Below are 19,489 nucleotides of genomic sequence, written 5' to 3' on the forward strand. Positions count from 1 at the left end.
AGGTGCATTTTCTTATTGGAGACCAAGATTCCAATTATAGAAGGAAAGGCTCAGTTCTCTTGAGTTTGATTTTATGTATGAAAAAAAATTTTTTTTAAGTGAAAAAAATGTGTTAGTCGCTCAGTCATGTCCAACTCTGCGACTCCATAGACTGTAGCCCCCCAGGCTCCTCTGTCCGTGGAACTCTCTAGCAAAAATACTTGAGTGGGTTGCCATTTCCTTCTTCAGGGGCTCTCCCCAGGGATCAAACCTGGGTTTGATCCGTGTTTCAGGAGGGTTCTTTACCATCTAAGCCACCAGGGAAGCCCCCTATGTATGAAAATATATAAAAGCAAATACATATGAATACATACATACCTATACATGTCCATATATTTGCTTTTATGCTACTTTTTTTGTTAGATTTTAAAGTCTTAACTCCTCAAAGACAACTATAGAAACTATTTGATGAACAAATTGTCATTCAAATAAAAAATATAAATTTGTGATCAGAAGACTCTCTTAGTGTAACTCCTTTGGAAAGGAATACTGACTGCACAGAAATGGACTTCAGTGATATTTGGGGTAAAATCCTTGGAGAAGCACATCCCAGAGGGTTGCAGCAGGCAATCACCAGGAGCCCAGAGAAGTAAAACCCAACTTCCCTGGCAGTCCAGTGGTTAAGACACCACACTTCCAATGCAAGGGATGCAGTTTCAATCCCTGGTCAGGGAACTAAGATCTAACATGCCATGTGGCACAGCCAGAATATTTAAAAAAAAAAAAAATTAATTAAAAAAAAAGTAAAGCCCTCCAAGGAAAACACAGCATCCCTGGCCCAGGCTGGAGTAACCCTTTATTCTCCCACATCGCTCTGGAAGTACATTCAGCCTTGTGCTTGACACTGTTGCACCTCTGGAGACATGCCATTTCTAAGTGATGGCCACGGCCCTTCCACAGGAGACAGCCTGTGTCTCCCAGACCACCGCAATTATGCCTCTCCTCCCCTGGCCTCTGCCCGCAGCGTGGGTCAAGATGCCGCTGTCCACTTACAGCACTCGCTCGTTTAGAGTCCCAAGGGGATGGTCAATACCACATATGTGAATTCTGAAGAAACACGCTGGGGGTGGTAAAAACCCAGCAGGATTCAGAAATAGCACATCAGTAAAACCCAATGTATAGTCAGTGGTTTTCAAGAGTTCTATATATGTCGACGTTCCAGAAAAACAAAGCTAATTTTTTAAGTATCAAAATGCTTTTCAGAGGATTGATTCGATCAGTAATGAGGCTTGCTCAGCCCTGGGATGGTTGCCTTCTCTGTACCAGCAGACATGCTTTCTAAAGAACGGTGCAGGGGCCAGTTCTACTTGGAGCCGAACTGGAGCATGGAAACACCTCTTCACTGAAGAGTGACCTGAGCATTCATGTTCAGGTCAAACCCACCCGGCAGTAGTGGCTCCTACTAATGAAGAGCCAACTATTTTCCATTCCCCTTAAGAGAAAGTTAAACCTATACGGTGTCTCAAAAATTTGATCTTTTCTTTAATAAAAGCCACCGCAAAGAACATACTTCCCTTGAACCATCACATCGCTAAGCAAAATGACTTTGAAATTCATGGACTCTGAGAGGCATTTGTTTCCATGGTTGTGTTTTAAGTCAAGGGGGGAAAAAAAGAAAAAGAGAGAGGGGGGGGGAAATGCATGGATAGCAATAGAATAAGTACATCTAGAAATTTTCCTTTGGCAGCTGAAATCCTGCTTGGAGATCCTGCTTACGAAATCCGTTTAGTTGTAGGGCTATTCAGCCTCTCATCCATTCAACAAATATTTATTGACGACCAACATCCTGTCAAGAGTGGTCCTAGAGACAGAGAAATCACAAGGACCTAATAGATCGAAGGGCAGGGCGTTTGGAGGTAGAAATCACGGAGGCCTTCCCTAAGGTGACAAATAGTTGACCGCACGTGACCTGGGGTGGAGGACACTGCAGACAGAGGCAAGAGAGTAGTGTTCCAAGACAGAAAGCCACTCAGTAAGCCTGCAGGGCTGAGGGTGGGAAGAAGGTGCAATTACAAACCAGGCTGTAGGGAGAAGAAAGGCCATCTTAGGAGTTTCGCTTTATCTCAAAGGTGATGGGAATTATCAGAAATATCTAGAATGTGTTACATGAAGATTCATAGTTAGAAAATAGTCAATCTGCAATGGCTCTTTTTTAATATTTATGTATTTATTTATTTATTTATTGGGCTGTGCTGAGTCTTAGTTGCAGCATATGGGACCTAGCTCCCTGACCAGGGATCGAACTCAGGCCCCCTGTACTGACAGCATGGAGTCTCAGCCCCTGGACCACCAGGGAGGTCCCCTGCCATGGCTCTTAAACATAAGAAGAGATGCTCATTTAAAACTCAGAGAGGCTGCTTTTCACCTATCAGATAAACAAGAAGTTTAAGCAGGGTAGAGAAAGGGGTATTTGACCCGTTTTTCTGGCAGGAGTAATAACAACTTGGCAACATAGATTAAATTTACAAACACATCTGCCCTGAACCCAGCAATTCCAGTTCTCAGAAGCCATCTCGAAGTTACTCTTACAGCAGTATGGAGTGACATATTTGTATTCATTCACTGAAGCATTGTTTGTCATAGCAGAATATCAAACACTCCTAGTGTCCCTTAAAAACAGGCTGGCTAAATATATTTTATTACCTCAATATGATGGAAACCTGACCCTTTGAAACATTAAATGTCTTCCTTATACAGAAAGGTTACTAAGATACATTGCATATTTTAAAAGGAAGTACAAAACAGTGTTTCTTTTTTGTAAAAGTGGATATTAAAAGATACATTAAAATGTTCAATTGTATATGTATGCAGTATCTCTCGGAGAAGGCAATGGCACCCCACTCCAGTACTCTTGCCTGGAAAATCCCATGGATGGAAGAGTCTGGTAGGCTGCAGTCTATGGGGTCGCGAAGAGTCGGACACGACTGAGCAACTTCACTTTCACTTTTCATTTTCATGCATTGGAGAAGCAAATGGCAGCCCACTCCAGTGTTCTTGCCTGGAGAATCCCAGAGACGGCGGAGCCTGGTGGGCTGCCATCTATGGAGTCGCGCAGAGTCAGACACGACTGAAGCGACTTAGCAGCAGCAGCAGCAGCAGTATCTCTGGAATAACACAGAATACATTCCTCCCCATGACTGTGCAGAAGGGAACTGGGTTGCTGGAGGTGGGGCTAGCAGGGATCGTTTCCAGTGAAAGTCATCTTCCAGGACCTTGGCCCAAAGAGTTTCATGGAGTGTTGTGGGCAGAACCCAAAGTGTAGTTGACGACTGGATGAATGAGCAGTGACAGACAGGAGACCACTTTCAACAAGTCTGGTTGTGGAAGGGGACAGCAATAGGTCAGGATGGGGGTCAAGGAGCAGTGTCAGATCCAGAAAAGTCTCGCTTCAATGGGGAAACAGAGTTGAGCTTGTTTTCGAATACAGACATGGTAACAAAAGGATGAAAAATGTAAAGGAGGTATTGATGAAGTGAGACAAGGGTGGAAATGAAAACATTGCAAATTCCCAAAGAAGATTTAAAAGGTAAGTCCAAAGATTGTATCTTTTTCCTGTTTTGTTTCTTTTCCTTTCTCTCTCCCTTCTGTTGTTCTCAGAACAGCGGATTATACCAAGCAGGACTCACTAAATGTTTATTTCCCATCTGATGTCATGGTGCCTGAGCTCATGTTTTGAAGGATCTCCCTTCACTGATCATGCTGCAAGATCAAAGAGGCCCGCACCTACATTCGAAAGTGTGTGCAGGAATCCTACCAACCCTACGTCCCTCCCTGTGCCTGGAAGAGTCAAGAATGTGGCTTCTCCCTCCCCTCCCTGGCATTCTCCCTCAGTTCTGCCTAGAGTTCCTGGCTGCAGATGAATCCTGCACCAAAGGCTCTGCTTCCAGCGGGTCCAGACCCACACTTCGTGCAACAGCCAGGAAGGACACAGCCCCACAAATTCCTTCCTAACTTTTCAGTGTTTTCTCTGTCCCAGCATTCCAAACCATCGCCCCCGCCCCCACCCTGCCTCCCTTTCTGGCATTTTCCAAGTGAAACATTTGACTCACACTCCCCCTAGTGACAGCCGCAGGAATGCTTTTCACTGATGAAGCTGTACTTCCTGGAGAGCAGAGAGAAGCAGCCAGCCTTGGATGGGCACCTTGGCATCCTCAACTCCCACCCCCACCCTCGACACGTTTACTGGCATTGCTTTCTGTGATTAGAAAGCAATATCTGAGCAGCTGAATCTCTAGAAATTAGCAGATTAGAGGGAATGAGTTTCAGTCACAGTGGAATAAAAGCATCACCAGATCTTCTTTGTTTTGCGAAACAAAAAATATTAGAAGCAGGAAGACTCTGCACATTAGAAGGGAGTAAAGGGGAATGTAGAATATGCCTGACGTGTCCAGGGCTGCACGGGTGATCCCAGAGCCACAGCAGGATGACTCTGGCTCAGTTTAAGAAGACAGAAACTCAAAGGGTTAATGCATGAGGATGGGTTACTCTGTGGGAGAGATGGCTTTAAAGGACAGTGAACAGAGTGATTAAATATTTGCAGGGCTGACCAGTGGAAGAGTAAACTTCCTTGTTCAGAACAACTCCCCATTGGTGGTTCTGAATGATTTCACAGTCGGTTTGAGAACTGATGAATCTATAGACTTCCTCTCCAGAATAATATACTTTCACATTTCAGAGTTATGGTGGGGGGGGGGGGAATTCTTGCAATAAATGCAGACACAGATGTTTAACCTCACTTAAAAATTCAGGCCAAAGTAACAAGGATAAGAACAGGTTTGGAAAAGATTAATTTAGTAATGCAAATTAGAAAGACATGAGGAAACAGGCAGTCTTGCACAATTGATGCATTATAAGCCAGTGCCATCTTTTCTGGAAGAGGCCCCATACGTTAAGTGGTTCCCCAGGCCACAGCTTCACTTCCCATCTTCTGGCCTATGAGTCTCCAGTGTGTATCGTCCATCCAGCTCAGGCAGGCCTCTTTGAGCTTTAAACATGAGGAATCAACTGTCTTCACTTGACCGTCGCAAAGGTTCTGCAAATCTAACGTGTGCAATTCTTGCAGAACTCAAAGTGTTAGCCGCTCAGTCGTGTCTGACTCAGATAGCCCACCAGGCTCCTCTGTCCATGGAATTTTCCAGGCAAGAATACTGGAGTGGGTTGCCATCCCCTTCTCCAGGGGATTTTCCCAACCCAGGGATTGAACCTGGGTCTCCTGCCTTGCAGGCAGATTCTTTACCGTCTGAGCCATCAGGGAAACCCAGAACTCAAAAGCTCCAGAAACATGGTGATATTCCCTGTGGTGTAGAACACCCTATCCATCTAGCTGTGTTAGAAATCCCAGAGGCATCCTTGACATTTCCCTCTAAGTGCTTCTCCCCACTTCTGTGTCACCACAGCAGTTTAAGATATTATCCTGTCTCACCTGGATGACTGTAATAATCCCCTAACTTGTGTCCTAACAGTCTCTCTGATGGGTTCTCTCCATTGCAGTCAGAGTAACCCTTTCAAAGCTTAAAGCAAATCACAGCAGTCTTCCTGTTTAAGTCCTGCAAATGCTTTTAAGATAAAGACAAAAATCTTAAATGCAGCCAGCAGACTGGACACTATCTCACTTCTTATTGCCTTTCCAGGCCCCTCTATCCCATCCTCTCCTTCATTCCCACATGCCAGCCTCTGGCTTCTTTCTCTTTCCTTAAAGCCACTTTTCTCTCCTGCCTCGGGGATGGATATATACATCCATATTTCTCTTGTCTCAAATTACCTTCTTCCTCTCTTCACCTAGTTAAATCCTACTCAGGACATAATCGAGTACTGAAGGAAGGCATTCCTGTCATCTCGGTTCAGCTTAGTTTTCTTTTGTTTTTATGAAATCAGAGAGCCATCTCTTTCTTCTTTCTGGATTATAGCAATTTGTAATTATGCTCTAATCTCTGGGATTGTTTCAGTTCTATCTTTTCCTGCTACTAGACTATAATCTTCATGACAGCAGAGACTTTGTTTTCCCCAAAGTGTGCTGGTGTTTCTTAAATAGCAAGAAGTAGTTATGTATGTGTGTGTGTGTGTATTAGAAAATGTGAGGAAGAAAATACACAAAAATGTTTATCAGTGGTTATTTATAGATAATGACTTATGCATGACTTTTTCCTTCCTTTATTTTTCTGTAATTTATATATTTTATATACTAGGTATGCATTTATTTATAACTAGATAAAAATCAATGTGTTTTGATAACACCTAATAGGTTTTTGATAAAACCTAATCAATTGAATTTCAGAGGAAATGCATTTCAGCCATTTCTTGCAAATAAGAGCGGACTATAATAGCTTATCAGGAATGCTAAGGAAAACAAACAGCATTAAAATGAGAGTCTAAAATGAAATTATAAAATAGCCAAATGTGGGATAACAATAGAAGAGGTCTTTTCAAAAATCTGAATTAGCATCTTCAGAAACATTGGAGAATGTTATTTTCATCATAACAAACTGCTGTGTAAAAGACAGCAATTAGAGAACAAGAAAGATATTTATGTTAATTAAAAATATATTTGCAAAAAGGCAAGGAACTGCATGATAAAATACACACAACTGAAGTTGGTGAGCTGAAAGATAAATCAAGGCAGTCCCCCAAAAGAGAGGAAATTCAAAGCAATGGAAAATATGAAAGAAAAGTTAAAAGACACAGCACATGACCAAAAGGTGTTTGAGACAGAGATGGCAGGAACTATACAGAAGGAAGAGAATAAGGAAAGAAAAGAAAAGGCAGAAGAAAACTTCTCTGAGCTAGAGACGAAAAATGGTCATCAAATATGCCAAGTGGAAGAGAAGGGGATTTCAAGACATAAACCTAGATACATACTCTAAAATAATCAATTAACCAAGGATATAAAGAAAGTCAAATTGCCTCAACAAATAAGAATTTCCTGCAGCAATAAATAGAAAAGACATGGAGCCCATATTCTAGTAAGAGGGAAACAAAACAGATAAGGAACAAAATAAATAAGTGAAATATGTATTTTTTAAATTTTATTTACTATTTTTGGCTGCACTAGGTCTTTGATGCTATGCTTGGGCTTTCTCTAGCTGCAGAGGTTACTCTTCAATGTGGTGTGTGGGCTTCTCACTGCAGTGGCTTCTCTTGTGACTCCCAGGTTCTAGAGTATTCAGGCATCAGTAGTTGTGGTGCTCAGGCCCAGCCACTCTGCAATACATAGAGTCCTCCCAGACCAAGGATCGAACCCGTGTCCCCTGCACTGGCAGGTTTAAGTAGTGTTATCAGGGCAGCTTCACTGGGAAAGTCACATCTCAGTCAAGACCTGGAAAAGGTAAGGGATTAGCCTTTCAGATATCTGCAGTAGAACATGCCAGTGGGGGCATGGGGCAGTGTTCATCATGTGCAAAGGCCCTGAGGCAAGAACATGCTCGTCATGTTCCAGGAACACCGAGGAGGCCATTGTAGCTGAAGCAACAAGGAAGAGAGATAATAGGAGACAGACTACATAGGACCTGTTAGTCCACTGGTAAACATCAGCTTTTACTCAGAGTGAAATAGGAAGTTACTGAACAGTTTCAGGCAGAAGAGGAGACATGATCTATCCCTTGAGTTGATGTACTGGAAAGAAATGTGAAGGGGGTGAAGAAAAAATTCAAGGAAACTGGGTGAAAATAAATTCAGGCAAGAGATGTATGAGAGAAGGTCAGACCAGGATGGTACCAGAGGAGGGAGTGAACAGGGCTCATATTCTAGGTACATTGTGGGTGTAATGCTAACAGGACTCAGAGTCACTGCAACATTTGTGACTTGAGAAACTAGAAGATAGAACTGCCATTGCCTAAGATGAGGAAGGCTGAAAGAAGCAGACGTGGAGGGGAAGGTCAAGATTTCAGTTTTGGATATGTTGTGTTTGAAATTAGATATCCAGGCAGACTTACAGAAAAGGAAGTTGGATAAACAAGTCTGGCTTCAGGAAAGGATACGAGAGAGAGAGAGCTATTTGTATACTGTGTGTGAGTGTGTATGTTTGTGTATATGTATATATATGTATATATGCACACACATATACATATGTATATATGAGTCATCAAGGTGTGTGTGTATATGTATATATAGAGAGAGAGACATAAACATATACATATGTGTATATGAATCATCAAGGTAGAAGTGTTATTTTAAAGCATGAGGCTATAGAAAGCCAAAGCAAATAGAGATGGATAAAGGGACAAGATCTAAGAACTGGGTTGTAGGATGTACTAATGTTCAGAGGTCAGAAGGATGGCAAAAGGAGCAATAAAACTGAGAAGTCGCAACCACAGAAATAGGCAAAAACTCAAGGGAGTATCACATCCTGGAGGCCAAAAAAAGAACATGTTTCAGGGAAGAGAGTCATCAAAACTGCTGACAGGACAAGTAAAATGACCGCCGGATTTGGCAACATGAATGTAATTAGTGCTCTAGATTAGAGTGGTTCTGTGGAAACACGGGAAGATACTGATGACAGTATTAGTAAGCCTTTAGAGTTTTCTTACGATAAAAGTAAGGAAGGCATAGAGGGTGGCTGGAGGGGAAAGTGAGGTCAGAAAAGCATGTTTTGTTGATATGAAATAGAACATCCTCTTTGAAGGTTAATAGAACATCCTCTTTGAGAGGGGGAAATTAAGTTGATGAAACAGGAATGAAAAGGGGAATTGCTGGAGCAATGTGTTTACATCTGCAAAAGAGGACGGGATTGGAGGCAGAATGAGAGGAACTGGGCTTGGCTAGGCGCAGGGAGAGTTCAGCTGACATGTAGGGAGCAAAGTCTCCTTAAGTAAGTGGAAATGCAGAGAGTGAGCGGATGCAGTGAAGGGAGCTTGTGTAAGTCTTCAGACTGTGACCGTCGACTTGAGAATGAGGATGAAAGTTGAGGAAAAAAGGAAAGAATAGCATGCATGTAAGGCTAAGAAAAGACCAAAACTAGAAAGAAAATCAATTTAACCTTGGTGCTTAAATTAATCTTCTTTAAGGAACTCAATTGGGAAGATGTTATTTGTTCGCTTGTTTAAAAGCTTACATCTTTTTTCCTGTGGGTTTAATCACACAACACGCTTCCAAAGTGACATATATGGTGATATCATGATATATATCTTTGTGTGTGTAGTCACTCAGTTGTAGCCAACTCATTGTGACCCCATGGACTATAACCCACCAGGCTCCTCTGTCAGTGGAATTTTCCAGGCAAAAGCACTTCTTCAGAGGATCATCCTGACCCAGGGATTGATCCATGTCCCCCTGTCTCCAGCATCTTCTGCATTGGCAGATGGATTCTTTACCACTGTGACGCCTCAGAAGACCATAGTAATATATATACATATATATATATATGTGTGTATATATGTACATATATATGTGTGTATTTGTATGTAATGTATATGTAAATATATATTATATGTATTACTATATAAATAGTCTTCAGTTCAGATATATATATATATGCATACATATAGTCTTCAGTTTAGTCGCTCAGTCGTGTCTGACTCTTTGCCACTCGATGGACTGCAGCACGCCAGACCTCCCTGTCCATCACCAACTCCCAGAGTTTACTCAAACTCATGTCCATTGAGTCAGTGATGCCATCCAACCATCTCATCCTCTGTCATCCCCTTCGCCTCCCGCCTTGAATCTTTCCCAGCATCAGGGTCTTTTCAAATGAGTCAGTTCTTGGCATCAGGTGGCCAAAGTATTGGAGTTTCAGCTTCAGCATCAGTCTTTGCAATGAACACCCAGGACTGATCTCCTTTAGGATGGACTGGTTGGATCTCCTTGCAGTCCAAGGGACTCTCAAGAGTCTTCTCCAACACCACAGTTCAAAAGCATCAATTCTTCGGCACTCAGCTTTTTTTTATAGTCCAACTCTCACATCCATACATGACTGCTGGAAAAACCATAGCTTTGACTAGCTATACATATATATATATATGTATCTGTAACTAAGAAGTTTTATATATATATATATAAAGAAGTTTTATATATATATATATAAAGAAGTTTTATTTATATATATATATATATATATATGAAGTCTAGCTTCTTTCAGAAATACATATAATGGTTTTTCCACTAGTCATGTGTGAATGTAAGAGTTTTTCAAATTGTGGAGCTGGAGAAGACTCTTGAGAATCCCTTGGATAGCAAGGAGATCAAACCAGTCAATCCTAAAGGAAATCAACCCTGAATATTCATTGGAAGGACTGATGCTGAAGCTGAAACTTCAATACTTTGGCCACCTGATGCAAAGAGCTGACTCATTAGAAAAGACCCCGATGCTGGGAAGATTGAGGGCAGGAGGAGAAGGGGACGACAGAGGATGAAATGGTTGGATGGCATCACTGACTCAATGGACATGAGTATAAGCAAATTCAGGGAGACAGTGAAGGACAGAGATGCTTGGCATGCTGCAGTCCATGGGACCACAAAGAATCAGACAAGACTGAGCGACTGAACAACAATATATGTACACACATACATATAATTTAATATATACTAATCATTATTCATCAGTTTCAACATTTAGAAACCATATATAAAAAACTTAAGAAAAATATGATTAAAAAATAGTGAAAATATTCTAAAACTTGACAATGTAAAAACAATATAATAAATAGAATCAGGGGCAAGAGAATGAGATAGAATTGGAACTGTGCTAAAACTCCTTGGGTGTATTTAATAGCTGTTGTGTAGAATATATATACCAAAGTCCAGTCCTAAAGGCAAGAACCAGAATAAAACACAAAAATACAATAAACACATTTAGGAAACAGAAGGAAATAAAAACAAGTTAAAGTCTTTTTATTTCACATAAATCCCTGGGCTAATATAGTTTTAAAATTGATAAATCAGGAGATTAAAGCGTAATTTAAAATTAGAACCATCAGTTCCAAAAGAGGTAAAGAGCAATGTGACTGCTTCTGGGGAATAGTACTAACTGGAGAGGAGGTGTTGTGGGGAAGTTCTTTATACGTTTCAGGATTATTTGATTTGCCTGTGATTGTATATACATGTATTGTTGTCAAAGTGGTTGTTTTTTTTTTTTAGTGTTTTTTTCTTAAAGTAATATAAGAAGCTGTGAATACTATTTTTGAATCAAGTAGGATCTCCAAAAGATTATATAATGAAGCATTTGGTGAAGTCTAGGTCCTTTCAGAATGACTTCACCAAATGCTAACATTAATGTGGTAGCTTTTATCAAATGCTACTTAGAGGGGCTTTCCTGATGGTCTGGTGGCTGGGACTCCACTCTCTCAATACAGGGGACCTGAGTTCTGTCCCTGGTGGGGGACCTGAAACCCACATGCTACAACTAGGGTTCCAACACACAGCCACAAAGAGTGAAGATCCTGCATGCTGCCACCGGTGCAGCCAAATAAATGAGTATATATACTTAAAAAAAAAAAAAGGCTGCTTAGAGAAACAACCATAAAAAAAAAAAATTCCTTGTTTTCTCTAGAACTGTTGTTGAGGATACTGATTATGACATGACTCAGCCTTCACTATATAGAGTCCTTGAGTGAGTCTCTTCATCTTAGTATGAAACAAAGCTTTGCTTCTGCTGAAGAACTATTTTGCTTCCTCCTAAAAGAACCATCAATTGGTTATATTCACCCTTTTGAACCAAGGGTTAAACTCAAAGCCCTATCCTTGCAATTCTGTTACCTGTAAGAGTGGCTTATTTGTATTTTCCTTACCCTTGGCCCTGGGTTTCTGTTTCTATTTTTATTTTATCATTTACTTTTACCTCTTACTGGTGTAAATTCAATGATGTAAAATCATTTGTAAATTGAGGTGGGGCATAAATAAGTAAATCAAGTTGGTTACATAGCAAAATAAACTATTTATGACCATTTATAAAAGGTATAATCCTTCTATTTTCCCAAGCTATCAAATCTTATGCAAGATCTCCTTTTCCCACATCACCTTTGAGTTCTATCCACCAAACTGCAGACCAGGATGTCCTCAAAGTTTCTCAAATATACTGGACAAAAGTTTCAAGAAGACATGCCAAAGGAAAACTTGAATACAACAGATGCAAATATCAAGTGTAAGGAAATGTTTCCCAGTAGCTAGGGCAGTCCAAAGATGGGAAGGAGCTGCCCCAAACCCAAGAGTTGGTCATGTCATGGGACCCTAGATAGCTTTCTGATGGAGTCAAGGGAGACAGTCATGTGTTCACTTTTCCTCACCAGCACCACGGCCCAGTGTCCTCGCCTCTGACCATCTCAGTGTCAGAAAATGTCACTGGATGATACTGCAAATGCACAAAGTGGAGCACTTGATGCCTAAGTCTCTCTCATGCCTTCCCAACCCCCACATTGAAGGTAAGCACCAGTCTCATGGCTGGTAGCTCTGTCCATCTCAGCTACCATGGAGGAAGATCAGCAACAGCCTTAGTCTCTCAGGTAATAGTTTCTTGTTTGGTCTTCACTCATTACATAGAAGTCTGCAAAGGACTGATCAGCAGGCTTATATGTAAAAAAAAAAATCTTAGGAAGCTACAGAGAAAGTATGGGCAACATTAAGATTGACACATGGTTCTCTGTGAGATTGCCTCAGTGTCTGATTCAGCTGCAGATCAGAGATCTAATCCCAGTTCCAGCTATTTTGCAAGCAAGTCATGGTAATCATCTAAGAATTGTGACCACTGGAACAATTTATGTTCTTTTATCTTCATAAATTTCTGAATCATACACAGTACCCATTTTTTCTATTAGTTTGGGGATTATACTTAGTTAAGCAGACATGGTTACTCAGCATCCCAGACCAGAATCTCTTCTGAGGTTTTGAATGAATTGGGAAACACTCAAGGAAGAAATTTCAGAAGACTTGAATCATTTAAAGAAGCATGCAGAGCAATGCCATAAATGGTCATAGAACAGAACGCAACTAGACCACCAGGGACTTAAATTCTCCAAGGGTGGAAACTGTGGTGATTCATTCAGACCAAAAGGGGTTCCAGAGTCTGATGTCCATAATACCCACTCAGAACTTGAACAGCAACCCTGTCCTTGGGGAGGAGGATGGGGTAGCCAAGGGTGGAAGAGAGATGAGCTCTGAGATTGGGAACAGAGGGAAATTGAGGACTGGACGACTCATAAACTGACCACCAAACCCAGAAACATCTGGACCTATGATCAGACTGTATCAGAAAACTACCATTTGTAAAACTTCATCCTTTTCTATGATTTTGCTATTTTTCATTTTTCCTATGTAGAAATGTCATGATAATAAATATCATATGATAGCACTTATACATGGGATCTAAAAAAATGATACAAATGAACTTATTTACAAAACAGAAACAAATTCACAGACATCGAAAATAAACTTATGATTACCAAAGGGGAAAGAAGGTGTGGGACAAATTTGGAATTTGGGATTAATGGATACACATTACTATATATAAAATAGACAAACAACAAGGACCTACTGCATAGCACAGGTGACTATATTCAATATCTTATAATAACCTATAATGGAAAATAATCTGAAAAGAATATATATGTAAAACTGAACCAACTTTCTATACACCTAAAACATTGTAAATCAACTATACTTCAATAAAAAATAAAAATGAAGAAAGTCATGATAAACTCAAAAATTATAGATGTTATTTAAATGATAAATTAGAGAGTGACTTTCTATTTTACAAAAGGATTCTTGGCTTCACAAAAGAAAAAGTCATAGCATTTTAAAAATGACTACATCCCTTTTTACACCTAAAGTATGATATCATTTTGTATTAATCAAGCTCCCAAGAGGAAACACCACATTCAAATAATGTGTGTAATTTATTATGCAAAATCTCTGTAGTTCTCATTAGTTAGTTCTTCATTAACCATGGTCTTCACCTCAGATGCTGGGGGAGATTCAGGAAGAAAGTTATTCCTTTCTGGAAGCAGCTCAAAGTTTAACAAAGCTTAATGTTTTGTTAGAAAAAGAAGACACGCCTATGAAGCAGCCTCAATCACTAACCCAAAATTTGTTCTAAATTTTGGGGTGCATTCTACAAAATATTTAGGTGACTACAGGAGCAATGACAGCTGAAATGGTCCAGGGAGACCCCATGGGAAAAGTAGGGAGTGTAAAAGTAGGACTGAACAATTTCTCCATATGGAAAGAAGAAATGGAAAGTATGCAAACTGGGAACAGGTATAGAGACTAAGAAGGGAGTCTGCAGACAGAAAAAGTAATTTGCAGAATGCATGGCAAACCTCAACACTTAACGCCTCTTCTTAAATGATGAGGCTATTTTAGATCTTACCCATATTTTATATCGAAATAGAGGGAAGCATTTTGAGGTGACAATCCCTTCCACTATTGCTCACTCTCATGTACCTCCCTCCAACAGTTCTGAGGAGGGATGAAGATAGAAATTTAGAAAGAAGTTAACTGATAGTTACTGGTGGTAAAAGGACAAGATTTCACCTTTTGACTACACAGAGGCAGAAAGCATCCTCTCTTTTCACCAGTTACATTGTTGTTTTCCTTTTTTTTTTCTCCCACTGGCAACCAAATCAACTCTGACAACAGTTCACAAAGATTAACTTTAGAGGTTTTAAATTTGATTGTGTGTGGGTTGAAGAGACACTGTGTTTGAAGGTCCATAAAATTGTTTTTCCATTACCTATGACATCAATTTAATACTGATTACAATTTAATATCAGGGAATTTTTAAAAATCACAGCATCAAAGCCGCGTCATTAAAAAACCCTCTGAAATTTCCATGCCCTCGGTGCTCTCAGTAAAAATGTTAAGAGAACATTGTGACCTGGAAATCAGGAATACACAAGCCAAACCAAACAAGCTAACAAAGATAGGGTGATAATGTAACTTGGGCGCTGTCTTTCCTTTACCTTTCCTTGCCTCACTCATGCACCTATTTTTTTTTAAGTGGTTTTGCCATTGCCAGTAAATGGAAAGATGACCTCAAAATCATTTTGTGGTATTCCCAATGATGGACCTTTCTGAAAGGGAGTAGGTGGGAACACCGCAAAATGCTTAAAGGAGCATCTAATTCTAAAGGCATTTAGTCCTCCCTGAACCAGAAGTTCCCCTGACTCATGAGGGTAAAGATCAAACCTCTGTCTTCCTTTCCAGAACAGACGTAGTCACATAGCAAACTGGCTGGAACTAAACAGCCGGAGAGGGCAGACATTTTTATATTTTATGTACTGAGGTAAGACCTTGGATATAGATGAATTCTTGTGCTTTGTTTTCTATCCTGAAATCGCTATTGTTTTTGATTCCTGTAGTTCTCAACCTGGCTGCACAAAAGAATCACCTGGAAAGCTTTTTTTAAAAATGCTGACTCCCTCACCCCACCCCAGACCAATTAAATTGGGATATCTGAGGGAGGAGCTCAGACACTCTTGGGGCACAAGTTCTCCAAGTGATTCCAAAGTTAAATCAGAGGTCAGTACTAGTGTCATTGGAGGCACGCACTTGACTTAAATGAGAATCACTTGGTCGGGATTGGAGGGTGAAAATGAAAGTGTCCTTGTTTTATAGTTGGAGCAGAGAGCGAGCTGGAGTGTTGGTGGAAGGATACCTGAGGTTGTGATTGGTCCCAGCAGAAAGGTAGAGACTCAGGCTAGTTATAATCCTTGGACATCCGTACAATATGAGCCTGTCACGCCTTGCTGTTCTTTTTAATATGTACTAGTTCGCATTCTATTCTCGGGCTTCCCTAGGGGCTCATTGTAAAGAATCCTCCTGCCAATACCAGAGGCACGGGTTTGATCCCTAGGTCAGGAAGATCCCCTGGAGAAGGAAACAGCATCCGGTATCCTTGCCTGGGAAATCCCATGGACAGAGGAGCCTGGCAGGCTCACAAAAGAGTCAGGCACAATTTAGTGACTAAACAGCAATTTCTAGTCTCACTAAGAGTTTTCCCATCTACCATGTTTGCCTAATGAGCTGTTTGTTATCAGCATGACCTCAGAATGCTTATTCAATAGGTTATAATCCACTGGTGCTTAAATCGTCCCAAATTTAGTTCATACTGGCTCTGGTGTCTTGGGTTCATGACTGGATCACTTTATTCTGATTTTCTTACTTTCGGTCACCACAAGGTATTCCAGATTAATCTTGAACCCTCTATGTCCCAGACCTGGACTCAGCCATTCAGCCATTTCTCCAAACTGCCTAGATTCCTTTTGGTGGGAAATGATGTTTAGAAACCAGGACCTGTAATTAAGGTTTGTTCACTGCAACTGTGGTGTCATCACTTCTAAGGATAGATAGATAAGACAGACACACATTCGGATAGGCCACTCAAGATGACTGTTCTCTTGCTCTCTACATCCCCTGCTCAACCAGACCCAGCTTCAACCACATGACTATCCAGTGCTCTTAATTACAGGGCTTCCTCAGTAACCGCCTACAGTGCTTTCCCCCAGCCCCAGCCACTGGTTCCCCTGGTAACTGGTGAGCCAGTCAGATGTCAGTTTCCCCTATAAATGGTAGTCCCCTTCCTCCATTAGTAGGAGCAAGTTCTGCCTGCCTTTGGCCACTGCGCATAGTGGCCTATCGCTCCAGGACCTTTGCCTTTGACATATAACGTGCCCTGTTCACTGAATCATGGGTGTCTCTGTCACTGACTCCAAGTTCTTTCTTCCGTCTCAGGGCTGGGCAACTACAAGGCTTGCTAGCGACCTTGTGGGGGTGCAGTCCAACATATGTATATACCAGGAGTTTATATAAATTTCCTCTATTCTAATCCAACCTTACAGCTACTCCTATCTTGCCTCACCTTCCATATTTGTATCTCCCTTATTTCACAGAGAGATCTTGACTCCCAATAACCTCAATATGTTTGCTCACGTTCTGAGGCTACATGACAATCATGTGAGTCTCAAAATTGCCATATTCATACCATACTTTTAAAAATAGTTTTTCAAAGATAAAGACTTGTCCTCAATTCTTTTTTTCCCCTTAAGACTGAGGATAATGGGTTCATTGTGATTGCTATTTATTTGAAATGCGGGTGGGATCACTTGTTCCTGCTTACATTCATTGTTAGGATATTTTTCTTCCATGCTTATTGATTAAGTTTATTTGTTGAATATACAATATATTAGTATGAGTCCAAATGTCGAAACTCTCAGAATTTCCCTCCCTCTTGTATACCTTTTACCCCTTTCCCTTTGAAGGTAAGAATCCCATTTGTTTCTGGTTATACTCCCCGTGTTCTCTTTTGCAAAAGCAAATACATTTATTTCTTTAACTTTTTATCTTATATTGGGGTAGAGCCACTTAACAAAGTTGTGATAGTTGCAAGTGAAGAGCAAAGGGACTCAACCATACATATAAGCAAATATATGTATTTTTATTTCTCCTATTTTTAACTAAAAAGTAGCATACTGTATGTACAAGTTGGATGTACAACTGAAGCAAAGGTGGACGTAATTTTTATCTTTGTTCTTCTGTATATAAGATCTTTTTCACCTAGCTTCTTTGGAGTTATAATTTTCTCTATCTTTGACTTTCTGTAATTTGAAAATCATATGCCTAGATGTAATCTTTGTGGTGCTTATCATGTTAGGTGTTCTCTAAACTTCTTAGATCTATGGTTTGGTGTCTGACATTAACTTAAGGAACTTCCAGTCATTTGCTTAAAATAGTCTGTTTTTTCTTCTTCTAGTATTCCCATTACACGTTACCTATTTTGTAATTCTCCCACAGTTCTCAGATATTCTGTTTTCGCCTAGTCTTTATTCCCTTTTTCAACTGTTGTGGATTATATCATATATCCTCTAGTTCAGAGATTCTTTCCTCAGCTATGTCCAATGTACTATTAAGCCCATCAAAGGCGTTCTTCATTTCTGTTACAGTGGGGTTTTTTCTAGTATTTATTTTTGGCTCTTTCTTAGGATTTCCATCTCTCTGCTTCCAGAGTCCATCTGTTCTTGCATGCTATCCCCTTTATCCATTGAGACCTTAGCATATTAAATTTTTATTTAATTTAATTTAGAATTGTAAATTCCTGATCTGATCAATCCCACATCTCTGCTGTGTCTAGTGCCAACACTTGCTCTGTCTCTTCAAATTGTGTTTAGATTTCAATGTGCCTTGTACTTGTTTGACAGCTGGACAGTCTGTACCAGGTAAAAGGAATTGCTGTAAATAAACCTTTAGTAAAGTGATGATAGGGCTTCCCAGGTGGCTCAGTGACAGAAAATCCACCTGCCAATTCATGAGATGTGGGTTTGATCCCTGGTTGGGAAGATCCCCTGGAGAAGAAAATGGCACCCCCCTTCAGTATACTTGCCTGGGAAATCTCATGGTCAGAGGAGCCTGGTGGGCTACAGTCCATGGGGATCACTAAAAGTCAGACATGACTTGGTAGTTCAGTTCAGTTCAGTTGCTCAGTCCTGTCCAACTCTGTGACCCCATGGACTGCAGCACTCCAGGCCTCCTGTCCATCACCCACTCCCGGAGCTTACTCAAACTCATGTCCATTGGATCAGTGATGACATCCAACCATCTCATCCTCTATTGTCCCCTTCTCCTCCTGCCTTCAATCTTTCCAAGCATCAGGGTCTTTTCTAATGAGTCAGCTCTTTGCATCAGGTGGCCAAAGTATTGGAGTTTCAGCTTCAACATCAGTCCTTCCAATGAACACCCAGGACTGATTTCCTTTAGGATGGACTGGTTGGATCTTCTTGCGGTCCAAGGGACTCTCAAGAGTCTTCTCCAACACCAGAGTTCAAAAGCATCAATTCTTCTGTGCTCAGCTTTCTTTATAGGTCAACACATCCATACGTGACTCCTAGAAAAACGATAGCTTTGACTAGGTGGACCTTTCTGGGCAAAGTAATGTCTTTGCTTTTTAATATACTGTCTAGGTTGGTCATAGCTTTTCCTCCAAAGAGCAAATGTCTTTTAATTTCATGGCTGCAGTCACCATCTGCAGTGATTTTGGAGCCCCCCAAAATTAAGCCTCTCACTCTTTCCATTGTTTCTCCATGACTTAGTAACTAACAACAACAACAAAGTGATGATAAGATGTAGGGAAGAGAAGAGTTCTACAGTCCTATGGTTATATCTCAGTCTTACAGTGAGCCTGTGCCTCTGGATTGTGAATTTCAAGAGTTTCTCAGCTTCCCTTCTGATTAGGTAGGATATAATGGATAGAACTACTGGAGTTGGATATTTTCCCTTCTTCCTCCCCACCCCAGGTCAGTTCAGTTCAGTTCAGTTCAGTTGCTCAGTCGTGTCTGACTCTTTGCAACCCCATGAATCGCAGCACGCCAGGCCTCCCTGTCCATCACCAACTCCTGGAGTTTACTCAGACTCATGCCCATCGGGTCGATGATGCCATCCAGCCATCTCATCCTCTGTCGCCCCCTTCTCCTCCTGCCCCCAATCCCTCCCAGCATCAGGGTCTTTTCCAGTGAGTCAGTTAGGCTCTGATAACTCT

The 19,489-nt window shown here is 40.8% G+C and overlaps 1 long non-coding RNA gene across 1 annotated transcript in view; it reads left to right on the top strand.

Annotated features, from left to right (window-relative positions):
* The first annotated feature begins 3,231 nt into the window (after window positions 1-3,231).
* LOC122685593 overlaps window positions 3,232-19,489 on the top strand; it is a 46,147-nt gene continuing 29,889 nt past the window's right edge. The window contains exon 1 of the long non-coding RNA XR_006338458.1: window positions 3,232-3,565. This is a non-coding gene — a long non-coding RNA (uncharacterized LOC122685593). The remainder of the gene's footprint in view (window positions 3,566-19,489) is intronic.

This window comes from Cervus elaphus, chromosome 28 (assembly GCF_910594005.1).
Source record: "Cervus elaphus chromosome 28, mCerEla1.1, whole genome shotgun sequence".
Lineage (NCBI taxonomy): Eukaryota > Metazoa > Chordata > Mammalia > Artiodactyla > Cervidae > Cervus > Cervus elaphus.